Source organism: Salvelinus fontinalis, chromosome 16, assembly GCF_029448725.1.
Source record: "Salvelinus fontinalis isolate EN_2023a chromosome 16, ASM2944872v1, whole genome shotgun sequence".
Classification (NCBI taxonomy): domain Eukaryota; kingdom Metazoa; phylum Chordata; class Actinopteri; order Salmoniformes; family Salmonidae; genus Salvelinus; species Salvelinus fontinalis.
Window position 1 is genome coordinate 25,114,125 of NC_074680.1, and position 25,319 is coordinate 25,139,443.

At 42.8% G+C, this 25,319-nt stretch overlaps 1 pseudogene; it reads left to right on the forward strand.

Annotated features, from left to right (window-relative positions):
• Positions 1 to 20,828, forward strand: part of LOC129812503 (acid phosphatase type 7-like) — a 30,232-nt pseudogene extending 9,404 nt beyond the window's left edge.
• Positions 20,829 to 25,319: the final 4,491 nt, after the last annotated feature.

Consider the following 25,319-nt stretch of genomic DNA (forward strand, 5'->3'; position numbering starts at 1 on the left):
CTGAGGGTGGTCAAATACGGCCCGAAAGCGGCGAGTGAACTCTGGGTAGTTGTCTCGAACCGAGTCTGGGCCGTTCCAGACCGCATTAGCCCATTCCAGGGCTCTACCCGTCAGACAGGAGATGAGGAGGCTAACACTCTCCTCTCCAGAGGGAGTCGGACGAACAGTGGCCAAGTAGAGCTCCAACTGGAGCAAAAACCCCTGACACCCAGCCACCGCTCCATCGTACTCCCTGGGGAGCGCAAGACGCAATGCGCCCGAACCTGATGCTGACGTTGATGGAGAAGGTTGCGCCGTCTGGGAAGGAGCTGGGGTTGTAGTCGGGATACCACTCCTCTCCCATCGTTCCATCCTCTCCATCATCATGTCCATTGCCGTCCCTATCCGATGGAGAACGGCGGTGTGATGATGGACACGCTCCTCAATCGATGGGAGAGGGGTGGTTGCTGCTTCTGCTGACTCCATAAGTGGTGCGGGCTTCTGTAACAATTCCAGTGGTGGAAATAAGAGTCAGGTGCAGAGAGCAGGAATCTCTTCAATGAGTGGAATTTATTTCCTTACAGAAATCACCTAACAAACCGGTGACGCCACACTAAACACTGGGCGCGTAAAGAGAAATGTCCAAAGTCAATTGAATAACAAAAATCCACAAATACACACCACAAACACAAAACAGAAAAACAAGCCCTCACAAAAGGGAGCGGGCAAACTGCGTTTAAATAACCCCTAATCAAAACACACAACAGGTGAAACAAATTAGACCAACTAAACGGAAAACAGAAAAGGGGATCGGTGGCAGCTAGTAGACCGGAGACGACGACCGCCGAGCGCCGCCCGAACGGGAAGAGGCACCATCCTCGGCGGGACTCGTAACAGTAGGTCATTGAAAGATGAACTGAGGTCCACACTCCAGTCCAGTTGGTTGTGGTAATGCTCCTTAAAGTTGGTTGCCAACTGCCATATAAAGTCCAAAGTAGAAGAAGAAGACTGAAGGAGGAGAGATTACTAGAAACTAACTCGGTTTACCCTTTAATCTGAGGATTAATTGTCGGAGTAGAGGACCTTGTGCATTCAGGTCAAATAACAACCCAATGATTATATCCCAGGACAAATTAGCTAGCTAGCTACATTTCCATAAATGTTTAATGCTTTTCGACTTGTCCCCAAATTAATATAGTTGGTTCATAGTTTGTTTTGATATTTCTTTCTGTGTGTCCTGATCGTGTGTCCTGATCGTTAATAATAGCTATTGATAAACGTTTGTCAGATTACTCAACGGTATGCCTAATCATACTCTGTGTAACCCTGGGTTCATGATGGACAATCTTGATGCCCCTTAGATATAAGAGTTCCAGAGCTTAAGTCCTTGGAATCTGGGTTTAGGCTAACAGCTCAGTGAGAGATCTGCATAAAAAGGGATTTACAGGCTCAGCCATTCAGACGTGTCATATCCAGAGGATCAGCTGCTAACACATCTCAAACGCTTATACCGTGTGTGTCTGTGTTTGTTCATCTGTGTGCAGATGTGAGACTGTGCTTTCAGGTGTGAGTGTGTTAGCATAAGGGGGGAATGAATGTAAAACATCTAATCGTGCACCATAATGTTTGTGCGCCGTGTATCCCCAGGCCTCGTTTACTCTTTCCCAGTGTAATGTGCCTAGTCTGCCTACTGTCTGGCCTCAATTAAGGAGCTGCTAACTGTAGCCTGTTTTTCTTGGCCTTGTCACCAGACATTAGAACATGATATCAAAAATCAGTACCCTCCCCCCTCACTCAGATAACACCGCGTTTTTTTCTGTGGTGCTCGTCAGAACCTAAACTCGTGGCAGCTTACTTCAGCTTTTTTTTGTTGCCCAAAACCAACAGAGTAAAAGGCAATTAAGCCCGGCTGACCACAAGAGTCCTTAGCATTCCAGCTGCATGAGACCAGCGTGTCCACATGAGACACTAAGGCCACTATCAAGAGCGCCTTTGTTCCCCGGCACATAGAGATCACTGGCCCGTCTGAGGCAATAGGATGTAACTGGTGCCATTTGAAACCATGAGCCATGGCGTGAGCTGGTGATATTCAGACAGCAATTGTTTCTTTAACGTTTCAAAGAGCCTGGATTAAGTGGGCATCTTGTAGCACAGACTCATTAGTGACATGAAAGGGCAGATCTGATTGGTTAGTATGTGTGGTTTTTAAACAGTTAACGTTGGGGGGGTAGTTGATTAGGATTATGAATCAGTCCATCCACATTGCATTTGACAAGGTTAAAGTTGGAACATCTCCCTTCAGATCTTTTTCTTGGTATTATTTTCTAGGAAAATAAAACACATGGAAAACAGCCCGTCTAGTTACAACTAGGCCGTCATTGTAAGCAATAATTAGTTCTTAACTGACTTGCCTAGTTAAATAAAGGTTAAATACTTTTTTTTTAACAACCGATGACTCACTGTTTGTCATGGGGACACAATGTCCATTAATGACACAAATAAGCGTATTAAATTATCCTAATCAGATTTTCCACTGTCAATAGGAGAAAAAAAAGAAACACTTTTGAGCTATTGTTCTAGGAAGTTCTAGTTATTTCTCTTTAGACATGCACATGCAGTATATCATTCAGTATTTGTCCAAAACAAGTCCATATGTTATTGAACTAACAGAAGTGCTTTTTTATTTGTATTGTCCAGGGTCTCCTAAAATGTATATTGCTTGATGTATGCGGTAAGTGGAGTCCCAGAAGGAGACCTTGGGTCTCGTGTCCATCCAGCAGACAGTCAACTGCTTCCCTGCCTAGCCACCACAAGATGGGGGTATTAACCAGACTAAGTACAGTACCTTTGACTCAGACTGTGCCGCTCACAGGGGTTCACAGGCTCCTTCATACTGCTGCACATACTGTGGCTCCCATTCTAACTCACACAGGATGGTTTGTGATTATAAAGTATTTTACAGCATAATGAGGATTATGTCAGAATCTTTGTTGCAAATGGTAGACCGGTCTTTTGTTACAAACGGTTTAATCACCAATTATTGAGTTATCATAGCTTTTACCTTGACCATGTAATCTTAACCCCAAGGTTGCACTATCCCATTGACTAGAGATCCTCTATTATCCTGACCCTGACCTTTCCTTTTAATCTCTGTCCGGAACTGTCTCTGGTTACCCAACTCTCCACACCACCCTGCATCCCATTGCTGACTTGCCTCTGAGGCTAAGCAGGGTTGGTCCTGGTCAGTCCTTGGATGGGAAACCAGATGCTGCTGGAAGTGGGGTTGGAGGGCCAGTAGGGGATACTTTTCCCTCTGATCCCAAATGTGACAGTGAAGGGGACATTGCCCTGCATAGGGTGCTGTCTTTAGAATGTGATGTTGAAACAGGTGTCCTGACTCTCTGGGGTCACTAAAGATCCATGGCACTTATCATAAGAGTAGGGGTGTTAACTCTGGTGTCCTAGCTAAGTTCCATAGTGGACTCTAGTTCCCAAAAGCCTGTTTTAGCATGCACACTGGACAGCACCATTGAGAACTTAAACCATTTTGAAGTAGTCAACTGGGTGGGACTTCCTATGGGTTAAGGAAGGATCACATAATTCCATCCAGGTCACCAGAAGGGATCAGCCAATTAATTATACTTGTGAGCGAACATTCAATAACTGCAGGTGGCAGTAAATCACAAACCTTGACTTTATACCTGTTCAAACAACACACTCCAGGTGGCAGTATGCACCCTTTCAGTTTGTTTGCCAATTTATAGACGTAGTAGTTGAAGACAATTGGCTACTTCAAACTGGAGATGGCCTTAATGGCGCTGCCTGTGCAATCACAGACACCATAATGGGACAGATGCAAAGATGCGATGTCATTCATCCCCTCTGTAACTCTTCCACAGGTTGTTGCTGTAAAATAAATACAGTGTTTGTTCTCAGTTAACTTAATTGGTAAAGGGTAAATAACCCTGTCAGCTGACCTCCAGCACCCATACTCACTCAGTGCTCCCCTGGTGGGCTGCTCGACCCTGTCTGCCTCTTACATAAGCCAGGAGAGGTATCAGACTCCCCCATCACCTCACCACGTACTTTACTGTTTTAACTGGAAGGAAGATTGGCTCCCAGTTTTATTGGTGAAATTAAAATCTCTAAACTCATAAAGACACGGCTAGCTCATGGCTTGGCCTGCCGTTGTTAGTAACCGTCTTCCTAGAAAGGCTGCGTGTCAACACAGGTTTGGCCAATTGAAATATTGAGGGAATGGCACGTGTTTGGGTGGGTGGATAGCACGCCTGGGACTGACGCTCTCCAAGGCACAGGTGTGGGTTTGGGTCTTCTTTCATTATGGGAACCGGTTCTATCTGTGTGTGTCCCGGTCTGGTGGTTCTGGTGCTATAGTGTTGATAAATTACCAGCGGTAGAGGTGATGGAATTTCAGAAAATATCGGTTGATCGCATCTTGTCCTGTCTGAAGAGGTGACCACCGACAGACCTTTGCTGTAGCAGGGGACTGGTGTAGTGTTTATGTGGACATCTGTCTGATAAATGGCTGTATTCCATGCAGGTTTAAAGCAGATGTTTTACTTCTGTAGTCATTAGGAGAGATAATTATCTCCATGACGAATGTGAGTGTGGGATTGGTGGGAGGGAGGGAGAGGTAACGACCACAACTTTCTAGCAATTAGAAAAACAGTCTCATTGTGTTATAGAATGAATATTTTTGCAGAATGTATTCTGAATAGCTGTCTAAGATTAGCTTTGCTTACGAGTACAGACAAGAGGACCACAAAATGATAAGAGAAAACGAAGGTCTCTGACGCTAATTATCTCACTGAGATATTTAAGGCACCTAGATTGCACACTACATACATATGAAATCTACTTCTTTCTTGATTATGGCGTAGACCTCATCTTCAAGCAGTACGAGTGGCATAAAAAGGATCTTGAGGTAAAGTACTTAAAGGGCCAATGCAGCCATTTTTATCTCAATATCAAATATTTTCTGGGTAACAATTAAGTACCTTATGGGGATTGTTTTAAATGAAAATGTATTTTTTTGTTGTTGCAAAAATAGCTTCTTATCAAAGAGTAGTTTCTCAAGCAAGAATTTTGCTCAGACTGTCTGCAAGTGGTCTGAGCAGGGAAGGGAAAACTACAAAACTAGGTGTTATTGGCAGAGAGGTTGTCACGCCCTGACCTTAGAGATCCTTTTTATGTTTCTATTTTGGTTTGGTCAGGGCGTGAGTTGGGGTGGGCATTCTATGTTTTGTGTTCTATGTTTTCTTTTCTGTGTGTTTGGCCGGGTGTGGTTCTCAATCAGAGGCAGCTGTCTATCGTTGTCTCTGATTGAGAACCATACTTAGGTAGCCTTTTCCCATCTGTGTTTTGTGGGTAGTTGTTTTCTGTTTTGTGTTGCTGCACCTGACAGGACTGTTTCGTTTCGTTCATTCTCTTTGTAATTTTGTCTAGTGTTTCATTTTAATAATTTAACATGAACACTTACCACGCTACGCTTTGGTCCGATGATTCCTCATCCTCAGACGACGAACGTTACAGAGGTTTAGAACTCTCATTATTGCTCTATTATCTAATTTAGCACCTGGTGATGTCGCCAGGCAAGCCAAAACTCCATCCCACCACCAAAACAGGCTTAAATTTCTAAAAGGGCATTATCATAATTTTCACAATTTCACAGTATTATTCCAACCTCATAGTGTGGAGATATACAGTTGAAGTCGGAAGTTTACATACACCGTAGCCAAATACAATTAAGCTCACAATTCCTGACATTTAATTCTAGTGAAAATTCCCTGTCTTAGGTCAGTTAGGATCACCACTTTATTTTAAGAATGTGAAATGTCAGAATAATAGTAGAGAGAATGATTTATTTCAGCTTTTATTTCTTTCATCACAATCCCAGTGGGTCAGAAGTTTACATACACTCAATTAGTGTTTGGTAGCATTGCCTTTAAATTGTTTAACTTGGGTCAAACGTTTCGGGTAGACTTCCACTGTCACATGGGATGACGCTGGAGAGACGAAGCAGGTACGGGGAGTCAAACATTTAATATAGAACGAACATGGAACGAGACAGGACCAGCGTCAGCAAACAAGTAATATAGACAAAAAACAAATAATGCAGCAGCAGGGAACAGAGCAAGGGAACTGACAAATATAGGGGTGGAAATAAACAGGTGATGACTGAGTCCAGGTGAGTCCAATATCGCTGATGCGTGTGACGAGGGAAGGCAGGTGTGCGTAATAGATGGCAGGAGTGTGTGATGCAGTGCAGCCTGGCACCCTCAATCGCCAGGGGGGGGAGATGGGGAGCAGACGTGACATCCACAAGCTTCCCACAATAAGTTGGGTGAATTTTGGCCCATTCCTCCCGACAGAGCTGGTGTAACTGAGTCAGGTTTGTAAGCCTCCTTGCTCGCACACGCTTTTTCAGTTCTGCCCACAAATTTTCTATAGGATTGATGTCAGGGCTTTGTGATGGCCACTCCAATACCTTGACTTTGTTGTCCTTAAGCCATTTTGCCACAACTCTGGAAGTATGCTTGGGGTCATTGTCCATTTGGAAGACCCATTTGCGACCAAGCTTTAACTTCCTGACTGATGTCTTGAGATGTTGCTTCAATATATCCACATAATTTCCCTCCCTCATGATGCCTGTAACGCTCGTCTGAAGAAGAGGACCAAAGCGCAGCATGGTACGTGTTCATGATAATTTATTCAAACTGAACACTGAAACAAAATAACAAAGTATAACAAAACTAAACAGTTCTGTCTGGTACAGACACAAAACAGAAAACAACTACCCACAAAACACAGGTGGGGAAAAGGCTGCCTAAGTATGATTCCCATTCAGAGACAACGATAGACAGCTGCCTCTGAGAACCACACTCGGCAAAAAAAAGAAGAAGAAATATAACACATAGAATGCCCACCCTAATCACACCCTGGCCTAACCAAAATAGAGACTAAAACCCTCTATAGCCAGGGCGTGACAATGCCATCTATTTTGTGAAGTGCACCAGTCCCTCCTGCAGCAAAACACCCCCACAACATGATGCTGCCACCCCCGTGCTTCACGGTTGGGATGGTGTTCTTTGGCTTGCAAGCCTCCCCCTTTTCCTCCAAACATAACGATGGTCATTATGGCCAAACAGTTCTACTTTTGTTTCATCATACCAGAGGACATTTTTCCAAAAAAGTACGATCTTTGTCTCCATGTGCAGTTGCACACCGTAGTCTGTCTTTTTTGGGGCGGTTTTGGAGCAGTGGCTTCTTCATTGCTGAGCGGTCTTTCAGGATATGTCGATATAGGACTAATTTTACTTTGGATATAGATACTTTTGTACCTGTTTCCCCCAGCATCTTCACAAGGTCCTTTGCTGTTGTTCTGGGATTGATTTGCACTTTTCGCACCAAAGTACGTTCATCTCTAGGAGACAGAACGTATCTCCTTCCTGAGCGGTATGACGGCTGCGTAGTCCCATGGTGTTTATACTTGCGTACTATTGTTTGTACAGATGAATGTGGCATCTTCAGGCGTTTGGAAATTGCTACCAAGTATGAACCAGAATTGTGGAGGTCTACAATTTTTTTTCTGAGGTCTTGGCTGATTTCTTTTGATTTCCCCATGATGTCAAGCAAAGAGGCACTGAGTTTGAAGGTAGGCCTTGAAATACATCCACAGGTACACCTCCAATTGACTCAAATTATGTCAATTAGCCTATCAGAAGCTTCTAAAGCCATGACATAATTTTCTGGAATTTTCCAAGCTGTTTAAAGGCACAGTCAACTTAGTGTATGTAAACTTCTGACCCACTGGAAATGTGATACAGTGAAATAATCTGTCTGTAAACAATTGTTGGAAAAATGACTTGTGTCATGCTTTTTAATGACTCCAACCTAAGTGTATGTAAACTTCCGACTTCAACTGTATATAAAACACAGGAAAATCACATTTTTGACTGCACTTAGCCTTTTTACTGACAGTCCCAGTATTAGTGAACTTGGTAGTGTCAGTAATGCCCTTTTTAGGATTATCTAATATCTTGAGTAACACACTTTTTGTTTTGAGTAGTTATGTTATGATAATGAAGAAAAACATGAACTGGACCATGGTGTTCTGAACAGTACAAACACACACATATGCACACGTGCTTGTGAGCCCACACACACACACGCACGTGTGTACATGTGCGCACACACACACACACACACACACACACACACACACACACACACACACACACACACACACACACACACACACACACACACACACACACACACACACACACACACACACTGCGATGTGACTCATTCGCTGGTGTCTGATCCTCCCTCAGGAGGCCAACAGGCTTGTGAACCGAGCGGAGTGTCCCTGGATCATCTCTATGGGAAACAGATCCATGTACTGCTCTAACAACAACAAGGCCGACAGCACCCACTTTTAGAGCTACTGCATGTACAGTACCAGCCAAAAGTTTGGACACACCTACTCATTCCAGGGTTTTGTTTATTTTTACTATTTTCTACATTGTAGAATAATAGTGAAGACATCAAAACTATTAAATAAACGCATCTCGAAGGAAAGAAAGTCAAAAAATTAACTTTTTACAAGGCACACCTGTTAATTGAAATGCATTCCAGGTGAAGGTGGTTGAGAGAATGCCAAGACACTGCTGTCATCAAGGCAAAGGGTGGCTACTTTGAAGAATCTCAAATATAAAATATATTTTGATTAGTTTAACACTTTTTTGAATGAGTAGGTGTGTCAACTTTTGACGGAGACTTTATATATGTTTTCACGTGACCCTCCCCTTGTACTGTAAAATACATTGAATAACCTCATAGAATTGAATAACCTCATAGAAATAACTCAAAAGAATGTTTACGACCAAAAATAACAATAACTGTAGCAACCCTAATTTTGCCACTTCAGTATGCTTTTGTGGCACTGTCGATGACACGCAGGGCTCTGGGCCAGAAGGTTGTTTTTGGTTACTACATGATTCCATATGTGTCATGTCATAGTTTTGATGTCTTCACTATTATTCTACAATGTAGAAAATTGTAAAAGTAAAGAAAAACCCTTGAATGAGTAGGTGTGTCCAAACTTTTGACTGGTACTGTATGTACGGCATAAAACCACTCACTGATTAGGGAGAGTTTATTTTTTTACATGGATAGATGGATGAATGATACTCTCTGTATTAGTTGTGAACAGGAATGGTATTCCTAGATTAATGAATGTGAAATTGTTTTAACAAGTAAACTTCAACAGCAACTATTGTTAACATGTACAAGGGGTTTTAGAGTGGGAGCATCCAAAACGTGTAACGACAATGAACACAGCCGTCCTCTATTAAGCAACATGTGTTTGGAGTAGTCTGGTCAGTCAGACGTGGTGAGGGCTGCGGTGTAGATCACCATGGGCCTGACGGGTCAGTAGAAGGCAACATGCAGCAGTCCAGCAGGGAGCGAGGCAGAGGGGGACTGAGCTTGGTGCTGAAGCGAGCTCCGTTGGCGCCATGCAGAAATACTGATCGCTCCTCGTCCTGAGGGGTGTAAATCTGACCAAATCTGAGCAACAACCGGTCGACCGGCCAAACATCCCCTATACTGATCATAAGAGAAGATTTACAACCAGGAATAAATCCCTGCTCCCCCTCATGCAACTTTTTACTCATGAAATTGTTATTATTGTCTGGCCAAGGGAGCTCTATATCATTCTGTTAATACACTTTTTAAATCACATGGTCCTGATGATTTACTTGACATAGCATTGTTAGATATGTGAAGAACAGCTAGACTGTGTCCCAGCGCACTCTTCTATGTTACGTGAAAGCATCTACAGGATTTGTTTTCTGCTGTGTTGCTGGACACATTCATTTCCGACCTGCAACGTCTTAGGCAACTGGCTAGTCCACATTAGCCCTGAAGCACGTCTCTCTGTGTTAGATGTTGTAATCACAGCAATTTGAACCACATAGTTTCATTCAGCACTTGGCATGGGTATGGCTTGACAGCCTGGCATGAGAGAGCGACACCATATTTCAGGTTTCAGATCCTAATCCCAGCATGCTATCTGTCTGTCTGTCTCTCTGCTCTGTCTCAGGTCCGACTCGGACGGAACGACACCAAACCGCCTGCACCGGGTCTGGAGGATGTATTATGCCTCCACGGTATGGTCTCCGTTTGATGACCTCACACAATAGCACTGTGCTCAAAAAGGTGTTACGCTCACAAATCTGTCCTCTCAGACAGACTAATGTCCCAAAACTTGGCGCGAGCAGAGCAATCCAAACACATTTCCCTTATTACAATGACAGACTGCTGGTTTGGACGCCACCCAAAAAGCCCTTATCCAAATGTTTCCCTATACGTTTCTCTAGCTTGTTTGTTGCCTTTAAGAGTTTCTTGAGTGGTCTAAGCTATTGGGAATTATATTTAGTGCCCTTTGATGGATAGCAAATGTGAATAAATAGGCAAAACATGTGATGCATGTTCTATGGGGGTTAACTAATTAATATTTTCATAATACAATATTGGCATGAAAAGGCCTTATGATGTAGCAATTGCTCTTAGTCCTTTGTGTTGGTGTCCATAGTCTGTAGATAAATACTGTATCTAGTTTCATATCAACTATTGAAATGTCTTTTTCCAAGACTGGACCTGGAGCTATGGGCCCAGGAGCACACATATGAGAGACGGTGGCCTGTCTACGGCTAAAAGGTCAGTTCCCATGTGAATAATCAGTATATTATACACTCTCCATCAATGTTTTGTCACAGACTGAAGAGCCCCTTGATGGTCCTCTCCCAGTTTTCAATGAGCGCATGGAACAGCCAAAGCCCCAGTACATGTCATCACAGGCTCTACTGTAAGTAGCTTACTGCTTTGACTTATCTTTATCACATTCAATAGGTGGTGAGCTGTGGTCTTTCAAACAGCTATTTAGCTGGTGCACAATTCAATTATTTTCATCTGTATAAATGCTGTCTGATGTGATGACTAACCACAGATGAGTTAGTCATGGCCATATCAAAGTGGTGTCAGGACAGCACCAGAGCCACAGTCCAGTGTTCCAAACGTCACAGGATCCTGAGGATAAGCCTAAGGGAGGCACGTGGCTCTCCACAAACAGAAGATGAACCTTTGACTAAAAACAGAAGATAGTACGCTATACATGATCAAAGAAGGATTGTGAAGTAGCATAGATGAGGGATTGTGGATGGCCTTTTCAGGGCTGCCAGGAGAATCTGTTCACCCCTAATCAAATCAAAATTTAATTGGTCACATACACATATTTAGCAGATGTTATTGCGGGTTTAGCGTAGCGTGTAGTGTTCCTAGCTCCAACAGTGCAGTAATATCTAGCAATACACACAAATCGAAAAGTAAAAGAATGGAATTAAGAAACATATAAATATTAGATTGAGCAATGTCGCATTGACTAAAATGCAGTAGAATAGAATACAGTATATAAACTCAGCAAAAAAAGAAACGTTCTCTCACCGTGAACTGCGTTTATTTTCAGCAAACTTAACATGTGTAAATATTTGTATGACCATAACAAGTTTCAACAACTGAGATATAAACTGAACAAGTTCCAGAGACATGTGACTAACAGAAATGAAATAATGTGTCCCTGAACAAAGAGGGGGGGTCAAAATCAAAAGTAACAGTCAGTATCTGGTGTGGCCACCAGCTGTATTAAGTACTGCAGTGCATCTCCTCCTCATGGACTGCACCAGATTTGCCAGTTCTTGCTGTGAGATGTTACCCCGCTCTTCCACCAATGCAAGTTCCCAGGCATTTCTGGGGGGAATGGCCCTAGCCCTCACCCTCCGATCCAACAGGTCCCAGACATGCTCAATGGGATTGAGATCCAGACTCTTCGCTGGCAATGGCAGAACACTGACATTCCTGTCATGCAGGAAATCACGCACAGAACGGGCAGTATGGCTGGTGGCATTGTCATGCTGGAGGGTCATGTCAGGATGAGCCTGCAGGAAGGGTACCACATGAGGAAGGAGGATGTCTTCACTGTAATGCACAGCGTTAAGATTGCCTGCAATGACAACAAGCTCAGTCCGATGATACTGTCACACACCGCCCCCAGACCATGACGGTCCCTCCATGTCCAAATCGATCCCGCTCCAGAGTACAGGCCTCGATGTAATGCTCATTCCTTCGACGATAAACGCAAATCCGATCATCACCCCTGGTGAGACAAAATCGCGACTCGTCAGTGAAGAGCACTTTTTGCCAGTCCTGTCTGGTCCAGCAACGGTGGGTTTGTGCCCGTAGGCGACGTTGTTGCCAGTGATGTCTGGTGAGTACCTGCCTTACAATAGGGCTACAAGCCCTCAGTCCAGCCTCTCTCAGCCTATTGCGGACAGTCTGATCACTGATGGAGGGATTGTGCGTTCCTGGTGTAACTCGGGCAGTTGTTCTTGTACCTGTCCCGCCGGTGTGATGTTCGGTTGTACCGATCCTGTGCAGGTGTTATTACACGTGGTCTGCCACTGTGAGGACGATCAGCTGTCCGTCCTGTCTCCCTGTAGCGCTGTCTTAGGCGTCTCACAATACAGACATTGCAATTTATTGCCCTGGCCACATCTGCAGTCCTCATGCCTTCTTGCAGCATGCCTAAGGCACATTCACGCAGATGAGCAGGGACCCTGGGCATCTTTCTTTTGGTGTTTTTCAGAGTCAGTAGAAAGGCCTCTTTAGTGTCCTAAGTTTTCATAACTGTGACCATAATTGCCTACCGTCTGTAAGCTGTTAGTGTCTTAACGACCGTTCCACAGGTGCATGTTCATTAATTGTTTATGGTTCATTGAACAAGCATGGGAAACAGAGTTTAAACCCTTTACAATGAAGATCTGTGAAGTTATTTGGATTTTTAAGAATTATCTTTGAAAGACAGGGTCCTGAAAAAGGATGTTTCTTTTTTGCTTAGTTTATATACTGTATGAGATGAGTAAAGCAGTATGTAAACATTATTAAAGTGACTAGTGTTCCATTATTAAAGTGGCCAGTGATTCCAAGTCGGTGTATATAGGGCAGCAGCCTCTAAGGTGCAGTGTTGCGTAACTGGGTGGAAGCCGGCTAGTGATGATGGCCTTAACTTATTTGGGAACGGGGGGCAGCATTGAGTAGCTTGGATGAATAAGGTGCCCAGAGTAAACTGCCTGCTACTCAGGCCCAGAAGCTAGAATATGCATATAATTAGTAGATTTGGATAGAAAACACTCTTAAAAAAAGTTTCAAAACTGTTAAAATAATGTCTGTGAGTATAACATAACTCATATTGCACTGCTCTTCCAAAAACTTGAGAAAAATCCAACCAGGAAGTGGGGAATCTGAGGTTTGTATTTGTTTTTAAGTGATTGCCTATCCAATATACTGTGTCTATGGGGTCAGATTTCCTAAGGCTTCCACTAGATGTCAACAGTCTTTAGAAAGTTGTTTCAGGCTTCTACTGTGAAAGGGGAGTGAATAAGAGCTGTTTCAACCAGTGGTCAGGTTGAAAGCTTTGAGTTTTTTTCCCTTTCCTTTCTAATGTCAAAGGAATTGTCCGGTTGGAATATTATTGAAGATTTATGATAAAAACATCCTAAAGATTGATTATATACATCGTTTGACATGCTTCTACGAACTATAATGGAACTTTTTTGACTTTTCGTCTGGACTTTGTGAGCGCGCTTTGTGCATTTGGATTACTGGACTAAACGCGCGAACAAAAAGGAGGTATTTGGACATAAAGATTAACTTTATCGAACAAAACAAACATTTATTGTCTAACATGGAGACCTGGGAGTGCCATCAGATGAAGATCATCAAAGGTAAGTGATTAATTGTAATGCTATTTCTGTCTTTTGTGACACCTGTCCTTGGTTGGAAAATGGCTGTATGGTTTTCTGTGGCTAGGCGCTGACCTAACATAATCGCATGGTGTGCTTTTGCCGTAAAGCCTTTTTGAAATCTGACACAGCGGTTGCATTAAGGAGAAGTTTATCTTTAATCGTATGTTAAACACTTGTATCTTTCATCAATGTTTATGATGAGTATTTCTGTAAATGAATGTGGCTCTCTGCACTTTCATCGGATGTTTGTTTGAGACAATGCATTTCTGAACATAACGTGCAAATTTCAAATGAGGTTTTTGGACATAAAGATTAACTTTATCGAACAAAACACACATTTATTGTCTAACATGGAGACCTGGGAGTGCCATCAGATGAAGATCATCAAAGGTTAGTGATTTCTTTTAACGCTATTTCTGTCTTTTGTGACACCTCTCCTTCTTTGGAAAATGGCTGTATGGTTTTCTGTGGCTAGGCGCTGTCCTAAAATAATCGCATGGTGTGCTTTTGCCGTAAAGCCTTTTTGAAATCAGACACTGTGGCTGGATTAACAAGAAGGTTCTTTAAAATGGTGTATAATACTTGTATGTTTGAGGAATTTTAATTATGAGATTTCTGTCATTTGAATTTGGCGCCTTGCAATTTCACTGGCTGTTGGCGAGGTGGGATGCTTCCACATATCCCAGAGAGGTTTTAAGATTAAAGCTGTTTTTCAGTGTCTCGGTCCCAGCTTTGATGCATCTGTACTGACCTCACCTTCTGGATGATAGCGGGGTGAACAGGCCGTGGCTCGGGTGGTTGAAGTCCTTGATGATATTTTTGGCCTTCCTGTGACATCAGGTGCTGTAGATGTCCTGGAAGGCAGGTAGTTTGCCCCCGGTGATGTGTGCTCCCTTTGCTGTTTTCTGAAGTCCACGATCAGCTCTTTTGTTGTGTTGATGTTGAGTGAGGGGTTATTTTCCTGGCACCACTCTCCCAGGGCCCTCACCTCCTCCCGTCATTGTTGGTAATCAGGTCTACTACTGTTGTGTTGTCTGCAAACTTGATGATTGAGTTGGAGGTGTGCGTGGTCACACAGTCATGGGTGAGCAGGGAGAACAGGAGGGGGCTGACCACACACCTTTGTGAGGCCCCAGTGTTGAGGATCAGCTTCCTACCTTCACCACCTGGGGGGCGGCCCATCAGGAAGTCCAGGACCCAGTTGCTCAGGGTGGGTATCAGACCCAGGGTCTAGAGCTTAATGATGAGCTTGTAGGGTACTATGGTGTTGAATGCTGAGCTATAGTCAATGAAGAGCATTCTTACATAGGTATTCCTCTTGTCCAGATGGGATAGGACAGCATGTAGAGCGATAGCGATTGCATCGTCTGTGGATCTATTGGGGTGGTTAGCAAATTGAATTGGGTCTTGGGTATCAGGTAAGGTAGAGTTGATATGATCCTTAACTAGGCCTCTCATGACACAAGTGAGTGATATGGGGCAATAGTAATTTAGTTCAGTTACCTTTGCTTTCTTGGGTACAGGAACAATGGTGGACATCTTGACGCAAGCTGGGATAGGGAGAGATTGAATATGTCCGTTAACACTCCAGTCAGCTGGTTTGGACATGCTCTGAGGACGCGGCTAGGGATGCCATCTGGGACGGCAGCCTTGCGAGGGTTAAAGCGCTTAAATGTCTTACACACGTCGGCCACAGAGAAGGAAAGCACACCGTCCTTGGTAGCGGGCCGCGTCGGTGGCACTGTGTTATCCTCAAAGCGGGCGAAGGTGTTTAGCTTGTCCGGAAGCTAGATGTCGGTGTCCTCGACGTGGCTGGTTTTCCCTTTGTAGTCCGTGATTGTCTGTAGACCCTGCCACATACGTCTTGTGTCTGAGCCGTTGAATTGCGACTCCACTTTGTCTCTGTCCTGATGTTTTGCCTGTTTGATTGCCTTACGGAGGGAATAACTACACTGTTTGTATTCGGCCATATTCCCAGTCACTTTGTCATGGTTAAATGCATGGTGGTTTGCACTTTCAGTTTTGTGCGAATGATGGGATCTATCCATGGTTTCTGGTTTGGGTAGGTTTTAATAGTCACTGTGGGTACAACATCTCCTATACACTTCCTGATGAACTTATTCTCAGAGGCTACCCGGAACATATCCCCGTCTATGTGATCAAAACAATCTTGATGCATGGATTTCAATTGGTCAGACCAGCGTTGAATAGACCTTAACATGGGTACTTACTTTAGGAGTTTCTGCTTATAGGAAGAGAGAAGCAAAATTATCAGATTTGCCGAAGGGAGGGCAGGGAAGGTCCTTGGCATTTGAAAAGGTTCAGTAGCAGTGGTCCAATTTTTTCCAGGGTGAGTACTACAGTCAATGTGTTGGTATAACTTCGGTAGCGTTGTCCTCAAATTTGCTTTGTTAAAATCCCCAGCTACAATAAATGCGGCCTCAGGATACGTGGTTTCCAGTTTGCATAAATTCCAGTGTAGTTCTTTGAGGGCCATCGTGGTATTGGCTTGATGGGGAATATACACGGCTGTGACTATAACCAAAGATAATTCTCTTGGGAGGTAATATGGTCGGCATTTGATTGAGGTATTCTAGGTCGGGTGAACAAACGGAATCGAGTTTCTGTATGTTATCGCAATCACACCATGAATAGTTAATCATGACGCATATACCTCCGCCTTTCTTCTTCCCGGAGAGTTCTTTATTCCTGTCTGTGCGATGTACTTAGAACCCAGCTGACTGTATGGACAGGGACAGTATATCCCGAGAGAGCCATGTTTCCGTGAAACAAAGTATGTACAATTCCTGATTTCTCTCTGGATGGAGATCCTCGCCCTGAGCTCGTTTACTTTATTATCTAGAGACTGAACATTAGGGAGTACTATACTCGGAAGCGGTGGATGGTGTGCACGCTTCCTGAGTTCACTCCGAATACCTCTTCTCTGCCGGCGGTGTTTTGGAGCATCCTCTGGAATAAGTTAACCTGTTGGGGATGGGGGCGCTGTTTAGACTATTTATGCTAATGTGGCTAATTTTTTAAACGGCTTCCCACAAAATCCTTGATCGTACAATATGCATATTATTATTATTATTGGATAGAAAACAGTCTATAGTTTCTATAGGAGTTGAAATTTTGTCTCTAAGTGGAACAGAGCCCATTCTACAGCAATTTCCCTGACATGGAGTCAGATTTGAGAAACGTTGGCCACTTTTCTGAAGTCATTTAAACGGGCACTGTCGTTGCTATGACTATACGGACACTTCTTACGTCTTCCCCTGGATGCCTTTACGTGATGACGATTCCAACGGGCTCGATTGCTCGTTCACAGGCCCTACAAATGAAAAAAACCTTTAGCTAGCAAGTCTTTTCTTGCTGCGTAACGCGCGTGGAAGACACCGACCCTCTCCTGTTCCAAGCGTTAGTTTAGCCTGTTATATTTCTCCGGTCATCTTTTCACTCGTTATAGGAGTTACAAACATCACAAAGTAGTTAATTTAAAGCGTTTTATAGCAATTTATATCCGTTTAGTGCGATTTTGGGACATTTATTTTTGCAACGATGTGAAAAGTTGGTCACGCTTTTCAGTTCATCCCGAACGTAGTTGACATTTCCACATGGCAAGAGGACAGCTTTCCACCAAAAGACGATTTCTCCCAAGAAAGGATCCTTTGCCCAAGATACTGATGGAAGAACAGCTCAAGGTAGGACATTTTTATTATGATAAATCGTGTTTCTGTCGAAACATTTTAGTGGCTTAGGACGCCATGTTTTTTGACGTAGCTTCGCTTGGCGCAAACTGTATTGAAAAGTAAGGATAAATTAAAAAATGTAATAACGCAATTGTATTAAGAATTAAATTGTCTATCAATCCCTGTCCACCCTATATTTTTTAGTCACGTTTATGAGTATTTATGTATAAGAGTAGATCACTGTCTAAGTGGCGCAAGGACGTTTTCTTTACCAGCTTGTCTACATTTCACATTGTCTAACCATGATTTTGGTGGCTAAATATAAACATTTTCGATCAAACTGTATATGCATGTTGTAATGTGATGTTACAGGAGTGTCATCGGAAGAATTCTGAGAAGGTTAGTGAAAAAATTAATATCTTTTGGCGATGTTGACTTTTATCGCTCACTTTGGCTAGAATCAATGCTGGGCTGCTAATTGCTATGTGCTAAGCTAATATAACGATTTATTGTGTTTTCGCTGTAAGACACTTAGAAAATCTGAAATATTGTCTGTATTCACAGGATCTGTGTCTTTCGATTCGTGTATGCTGTGTATTTTTACGAAATGTTTGATGATTAGTAGTTAGGTAAACACGTTGCTCATTGTAATTATTCTAGTCCATTTGTGATGGTGGGTGCAATTGTAAACTATGCCATCTACCTGAAATATGCACTTTTTTCTAACAAAACCTATCCCATACCATAAATATGTTATCAGACTGTCATCTAATGAGTTTTTTTGTTGGTTAGAGGCTATAAATATCTTAGTTTAGCCGAATTGGTGATGGCTACTGGTGTTGGTGGACAAATAAAAGATGGTGGAATATGCTAATGTGTTTTTAGGTAATAGATGTACATCTTTACATATTGTGTCTTCCCTGTAAAACATTTTAAAAATCGGAAATGTTGACTGGATTCATAAGATCTGTGTCTTTCATTAGCTGTATTGGACTTTAATGTGTGAAAGTTAAATATTTTAAAAAAATATTTTTTTTGAATTTCGCGGCACTGGTTTTTCAGTGGGGGGGGGGGGGGGAGTGCCGCTAGCGGCACGCTGATCCTAGACAGGTTAAATTGCCCTGAGGGGTACGAACAAAGGATCCAATTCGGGAAAGTTATATTCCTGGTTGTAATGCTGGTGAGCAACTGCCGCTCTGATATCGGAAAGTTATTTCCGGCTGTATGTAATAATACAAAAAAAATCTGGGCTAATAATGTAAGAAATAACACACAAAAAACTAAATACTGCAAAGTTATTTAGTAGCTAGAAGCAGAGCTGCCATATCTAATCCAAGGGACCAGAGTGCCTTCTGCAGTACAGATTATGGATACACCTGCATGCAGGTACACAACACCACCCATCTGTATCTGGAGCAGGTGTCCGATGACCAGGTGAGCAGAGAGAGAATACCTAAATTCTAAACCTAACTGTGAAGTGGATGGCCTTCTGCAATATCTTACTGATGTTATGTAATACAGGAAGGCAGAAGTCATTGGCCTGTTGATAGGTGAAAATTATCTGTTAATTGAATGATTAGAATATTCCGCCCTGAAACATATAATTGTATGGAAATGATTAGAATGTATAAAATCATAATCAATCAATTTGTAGTCCTAGTCAGAATTAGGGTAAAGACAATATGTCTTTATGGTATTTTAAACACAGACTGTCTGAGCTTGGTGCCGACCTGACTAGAGATTTGGGAGAGAACGGGGAGTACGTCTCAAGGACAAGGTCACTAATCTCTATCGGCTGGGTAGCAGGACATGTGTGTGAGTATTTGTGTGTGCGTATGGTTGTGTGGGCGTGAGAAGTCAGTATAAAATGAATTGTTTTGTATTCTTGACTTTAGAACGTTCCCGTGAATAAACCTTTTTGACTATTTTAGCTGGGCCTCCGTCTGTTTCATTCGACCAGGGTCTTACAAATTCTGGTTTGCAGACTGAGTAATATAATTAAATTGGGTTATATACCTTGAGAACAAAATTCTCTTATCACCTGTTCATCCTGTTTTGTTGACTGTGATGACGGAGAATGCCTCTTTGTCTTTCAGTATGGTAAAGTGATCGACAGCATCTGGGTGGTGAAGGAAAAACATGCCTTCTCAGCCTGGTTGTGAAGCCCCTACCCAGGACTGTCTTCCCAGGACCCCCAACTAACCAAAACAACTCTTTTCTTCTCTTCTCAGGAAACACACTAACTGCCACACCCTGATCTGTTTCACCTGTCCTTGTGATTGTCTCCACCCCTCTCCAGGTGTCGCCCATCTTCCCCATTATCCCCTGTGTATTTATACCTGTGCTCTTTGTTTGTCCGTTGACAGTTTGTCCTGTTTGTCACTTCACCAGCATTTTTGTGTCTCAGCTCCTGTTTTTCCCAGTCTCTCTTTTTCTCGACCTCCTGGTTTTGAGCCTTGCCTGTCCTGACTCAGAGCCAGCCTGCCTGCCCCTGACCCTGCCTGCCGACCTATATCTTTGCTCCACCTCTGGATTATTGACCTCTGCCTACCCTGACCCTGAGCCTGCCTGCCGTCCGGTACCGTTGCCCCACCTCTGGTTTACTGACCCCTGCCTGCCTTGACCTGTCTATTGCCTGCCCCTGTTGGAATATTAAACCATTGTCAATTCGACGTGTCTGCATCTGGGTCTTACCTTGATTCTTGATATTAATGAACAACCTAATCATTGTGAACTGCACTGTTAGCTGCTATCTAGCTGCTATCAATCAAATACATACTATTCTCCAAATAATGGAAATCTATGGAAATCTTCACACACAGGCCCAGCCTTGGATCACCGTTAGTGATTAGACACACGTTTCACATTGGGAGGAAGGGTGAAACTTCAAATTTCAAACTCTGTCTGCTCAGATATATGCTGTTTACTCTTCTTTAGTAAATTGGTTATTCCAGAATCCTGATGGAATGAGTGAATCAGTTGAGCACAGTGGGAAAGGCACAAACCTGTGGTGAAAGGTATTTGATAGATCACAATAATAACGCCGTACAACTTAAAGCTTCATTCAATCAGAAAACAATGTGGTTTGTTTCCCCTGACAAATTGTGAAAAGGGGCCTACATTTTATAACTGTCTACTCATATTTCCTAGATGTTTATGTACAATATCTGTTGAAAATGTCTAACATCAGTTAAAATGTCATGTTAGTGAGAATGGAACAAACAAACTGGTGTTTAAAACACCAGTAGGAAAATGCACTGATTGAATCATCTTATTTGACCATACTGTTAGTTAAGAATGTTAGTGTAAAACAAGGCGTCAGACTTTGTAGCTAGCATCAATAAATCCTGTTTTTCCAAGTAACTCTGTGTCAGTCTTTTTCTCCAGAAGCAGCAGGCACTTGGCGGGCCATCTCAGACTCCCTTATGTAAGAGGATTATGTAATGGTATATTGACTCAGAAGGCCCCTATGCCACTGTGTTCCTGTCCTTTGACTCTCTACCCAGTATATTGCAGAGACCCTGTTGTGTGCTGAGGTGCACAGGAAAAAAGTTGTCCACAGAATAGACTGGGATCGGATGTAGGGGGACTGGTTGAATTGCTGTGAATTTGTATCTTGGCAGAGACACAGCAGGTTTGTGGTTAAAGGTCAGAAATTATTCTTGCTCTATCTTGAATACCGGGACTTTTGTTTTATTGCATGTCCTTGTACGATTGATTTTATTCTTCACTTTACATTTGTTCAATGGATGGTGAACGTTTCATTTCTGTGCTCATTTTGTGAACTCCCTGAGAGGAATGTGCCCTTTCACTTGGCAAGATAAAAGCAAGCAGTTTGGGTGTAATGGAATCTTTGATCTTTCAGACACTTTTTGAAATCCTGAATGCCACTCCCAGTCCATGTTAGTAAAGTTACTGTTTGCTGTGATAGGCTGACAGCTCCTCATGGCCTATAGGAAGTAGAGAGGGTCACCCTACTGTTTCACTTTTCTCAAATGAACACAGTGGAATTCAACTTGTTATTCCTCATCAGATTGCATGGCTATGGAAACTATTAAAGGAGTAGTTCACTATTTTACAACTTTATGTTAGATGGTCCCTCACCCTGAAAGTATGGGTCAAGAGAAACTAATCCATGCTAACTTAAGCCACCACAAGCTAACAATCAATGGAAGTGATGGGGGTATGTGAGCATGTTTCTTTTAATGTCCAAATCACATTTTAGTAACATCAAACCAAATATGGAGTTGATTTGAATTGGTTTCAGGTGAATTGGACATTCTGTTTTTTAAACATGCTCACATGCCCCAATCACTTACATTGATTGTTAGCTTGTGGTGGCTAAGGTTAGCTGAAGTTTGTAGTGGGTGTTTAAAAAAACTGAAACCTGGATTACAGTTTCTCTTGACCCATAGACTACTTTCAGGGTGAGGAACCATCCAACATCAAGTTGTAATGTAGTAAACTACTCCTGTAACTGGCCCTGCTTTGGGTTATGATGATATAGCACAGGGTGTAGTAGCTCCATTGTATCTTCCAGGTCATGCCCTTCCTGGGACCTTCACGCTAACATAAATAAAGGTTCAATAAAAAGTATTCTAACAAACCTAACGAAATTACAATCTAAGCGCTGGGCGGTATTGCTATAGGTTCGGGGGTGTTCCAGAAATATTTTTGCTATTTTCACAAGCACAATTATCAGCGTTGGTGCAAAAGGGCTGGATTTTGATGAATAAAAACAAGTGGGTGTGTCGAGGCTTGGCCCCTCACTGGCCAATCAAAAAGTGTTGGCTAAATATGTGGTTGATTCAAGTTGTGTATTCACAGTCTTTTATGTATTGCCTTGGAATCAACTCCAATTCCAATGTTAGTCTGTTATAGTTTGTTAAACAGCTTACAGAAACAAAATAACAAAATGTAGATCAATCCCAGCTTTGCTAAATATGTTAACTTGAACCTGTTTGCAGTCCACATTGTTCTAAATAATGACATGGCTTCAATGTGGAAATATATACATAGAATTCACACTGATGTAGGGGCTAGGCCCACTGTAATTGCATTATGGCTGAGCATGGACATGTCAAATGTCGTCAATAAGAAAGATCAAATTCACTAAAAAGAGAGTGAATAATTCTAAACGAAATGAAACAACTTGTTTTAAATAGGCTCCATGTCTAAATACACTTACAGGCACCATAATTGCTCCCCATGAACATATAATATTAAAACAACGCAGACTATGGAGGGTTTTAGGCACATCCAATCTTTTTACAGTAGCTGGACAAAGATCCAATATGAAGAGAAAAAGAATGTCACCTTTATACTGCTCCCAAATAGGCCTATGATCTATGAACATAATCGGAACCATTTTACAGGTCAGATCGTCTTTACACATCTCCAGAAGTTGCATTGCAAGCGCGACACAGATGTTATCATCATAATACCAGAAAGTTGAATCATTCTAATAAGTTTGGTTGTAATAAAAGAAACCAAAAACAAACAACAATGTTTTTAAACAACAACAATACATGTTAAATGTAATGATATCATAAAATCGCCAGGATAAAAAGACACATTGCTGTTGAACAAGCCTTCGTTATAGTAGGCCCAGGGATTAGACTTCCGGCGCCGACAGAGATGGCCGCCTCGCTTCGCGTTCCTAGGAAACTATGCAGTATTTTGTTTTTTTATGTGTTATTCCTTACATTGGTACCCCAGGTAATCTTAGATTTTATTACATACAGTCGGGAGGAACTACTGAATATAAGAGCAACGTCAACTCACCATCGTTACAACCAGGAATATGACTCTCCCGAAGCGGATCCTGTGTTTTGCCTTCCACCCAATACAATGGATCTGATCCCAGCCGGCGACCCCTAAACAACGACGCCGTAAAAGGGGAAAACGAAGCGGTCTCCTGGTCAGGCTTTGGAGACGGGCACATCGCGCTCCACTCCCTAGCATACTACTCGCCAATGTCCAGTCTCTTGACAACAAGGTTGATGAAATCCGAGCAAGGGTAACATTCCAGAGAGACATCAGAGAATGTAACGTTCTTTGCTTCACGGAAACATGGCTCACTCGAGAGACGCTAACGTAGTCGGTGCATCCAGCTGGTTTCTTCACGCATCGCACCGACAGAAACAAACATCTTTCTGGTAAGAAGAGGGGCGGGGGTGTATGCCTTATGATTAACGAGACGTGGTGTGATCATAACAACATACAGGAACTCAAGTCATTCTGTTCACCTGATTTAGAATTCCTCACAATCAAATGTCGACCGCATTATCTTGCAAGGGAATTCTCTTCGATTATAATCACAGCCGTATATATTCCCCCCCAAGCAGACACATCGATGGCCCTGAACAAACTTTATCGGACTTTATGTAAACTGGAAACCACACACCCTGAGGCTGCATTCATCGTAGCTGGGGATTTTAACCTTTTCTCAATAGGGGGTGCTGTTTGCACTTTGTAATAATTTCGTTCCCAAATTAAACTGCCTCGTACTCAATTCTTGCTCGTACAATATGCATATTATTATTACTATTGGATAGAAAACACTCTCTAGTTTCTAAAACCGTTTGAATTATATCTGTGAGTAAAACAGAACTGGAGTTGGAGCAATTTTCCTATGAGGATGTGAGAATGCTGAAATCTGCAGGCTGTTCTGAGGTCCCTTTATTAATTTGCCTGTCTTCTATTGGTTGAGATGCACTGCATACGCCTTCCCCTGGATGTCAGCGAATAGTGAGAATTGAAATGGTGTTGCTAGGCAGATCTGAGAGCTTATAAATGGTCTAGCAACGTGGGGTCCTTCCTTTCTTCTCTTCGCCATGATGCAAAAAGGACCTCTGGATGTCGTTCTAGAAAGCTCCCGTTATAGCCCTTAGATATATCCGGCTCTGTTTTTATTCGATATAGGTATTAACAAGGCTAATCTGAAAACAAAACTCCCTAAATTCTATCAGCATATCGATTGTGTTACCAGGGCTGGTAAAACCTTGGATCATTGTTATACTAACTTCCGCAACGCATATAAGGCCCTCCCCCGCCCTCCTTTCGGAAAAGCTGACCACGACTCCATTTTTTTGCTTCCAGCCTACAAACAGAAACTAAAACAGCCAGTTCCCGCGCTCAGGTCTGTTCAACGCTGGTCCGACCAATCGGATTCCACGCTTCAAGACTGCTTCGATCACGTGGATTGGGATATGTTCCGCATTGCGTCCAACAACAACATTGACGAATACGCCGATTCGGTGAGCGAGTTCATTAGAAAGTGCATTGACGATGTCGTACCCACAGCAACGATTAAAACATTCCCAAACCAGAAACCGTGGATTGATGGCAGCATTCGCGTGAAACTGAAAGCGCGAACCACTGCTTTTAACCAGGGCAAGGTGACCAGAAACATGACCGAATACAAACAGTGTAGCTATTCCCTCCGCAAGGCAATCACACAAGCTAAGTGCCAGTATAGAGACAAAGTAGAGTCGCAATTCAACAGCTCAGACACAAGAGGTATGTGGCAGGGTCTACAGTCAATCACGGATTACAAAAAGAAAACCAGCCCCGTCGCGGACCAGGATGTCTTGCTCCCAGACAGACTAAATAACTTTTTTTGCACGCTTTGAGGACAATACAGTGCCACTGACATGGCCCGCTACCAAAACCTGCGGGCTCTCCTTCACTGCAGCCGAGGTGAGTAAAACATTTAAAAGTGTTAACCCTCGCAAGGCTGCAGGCCCAGACGGCATTCCCA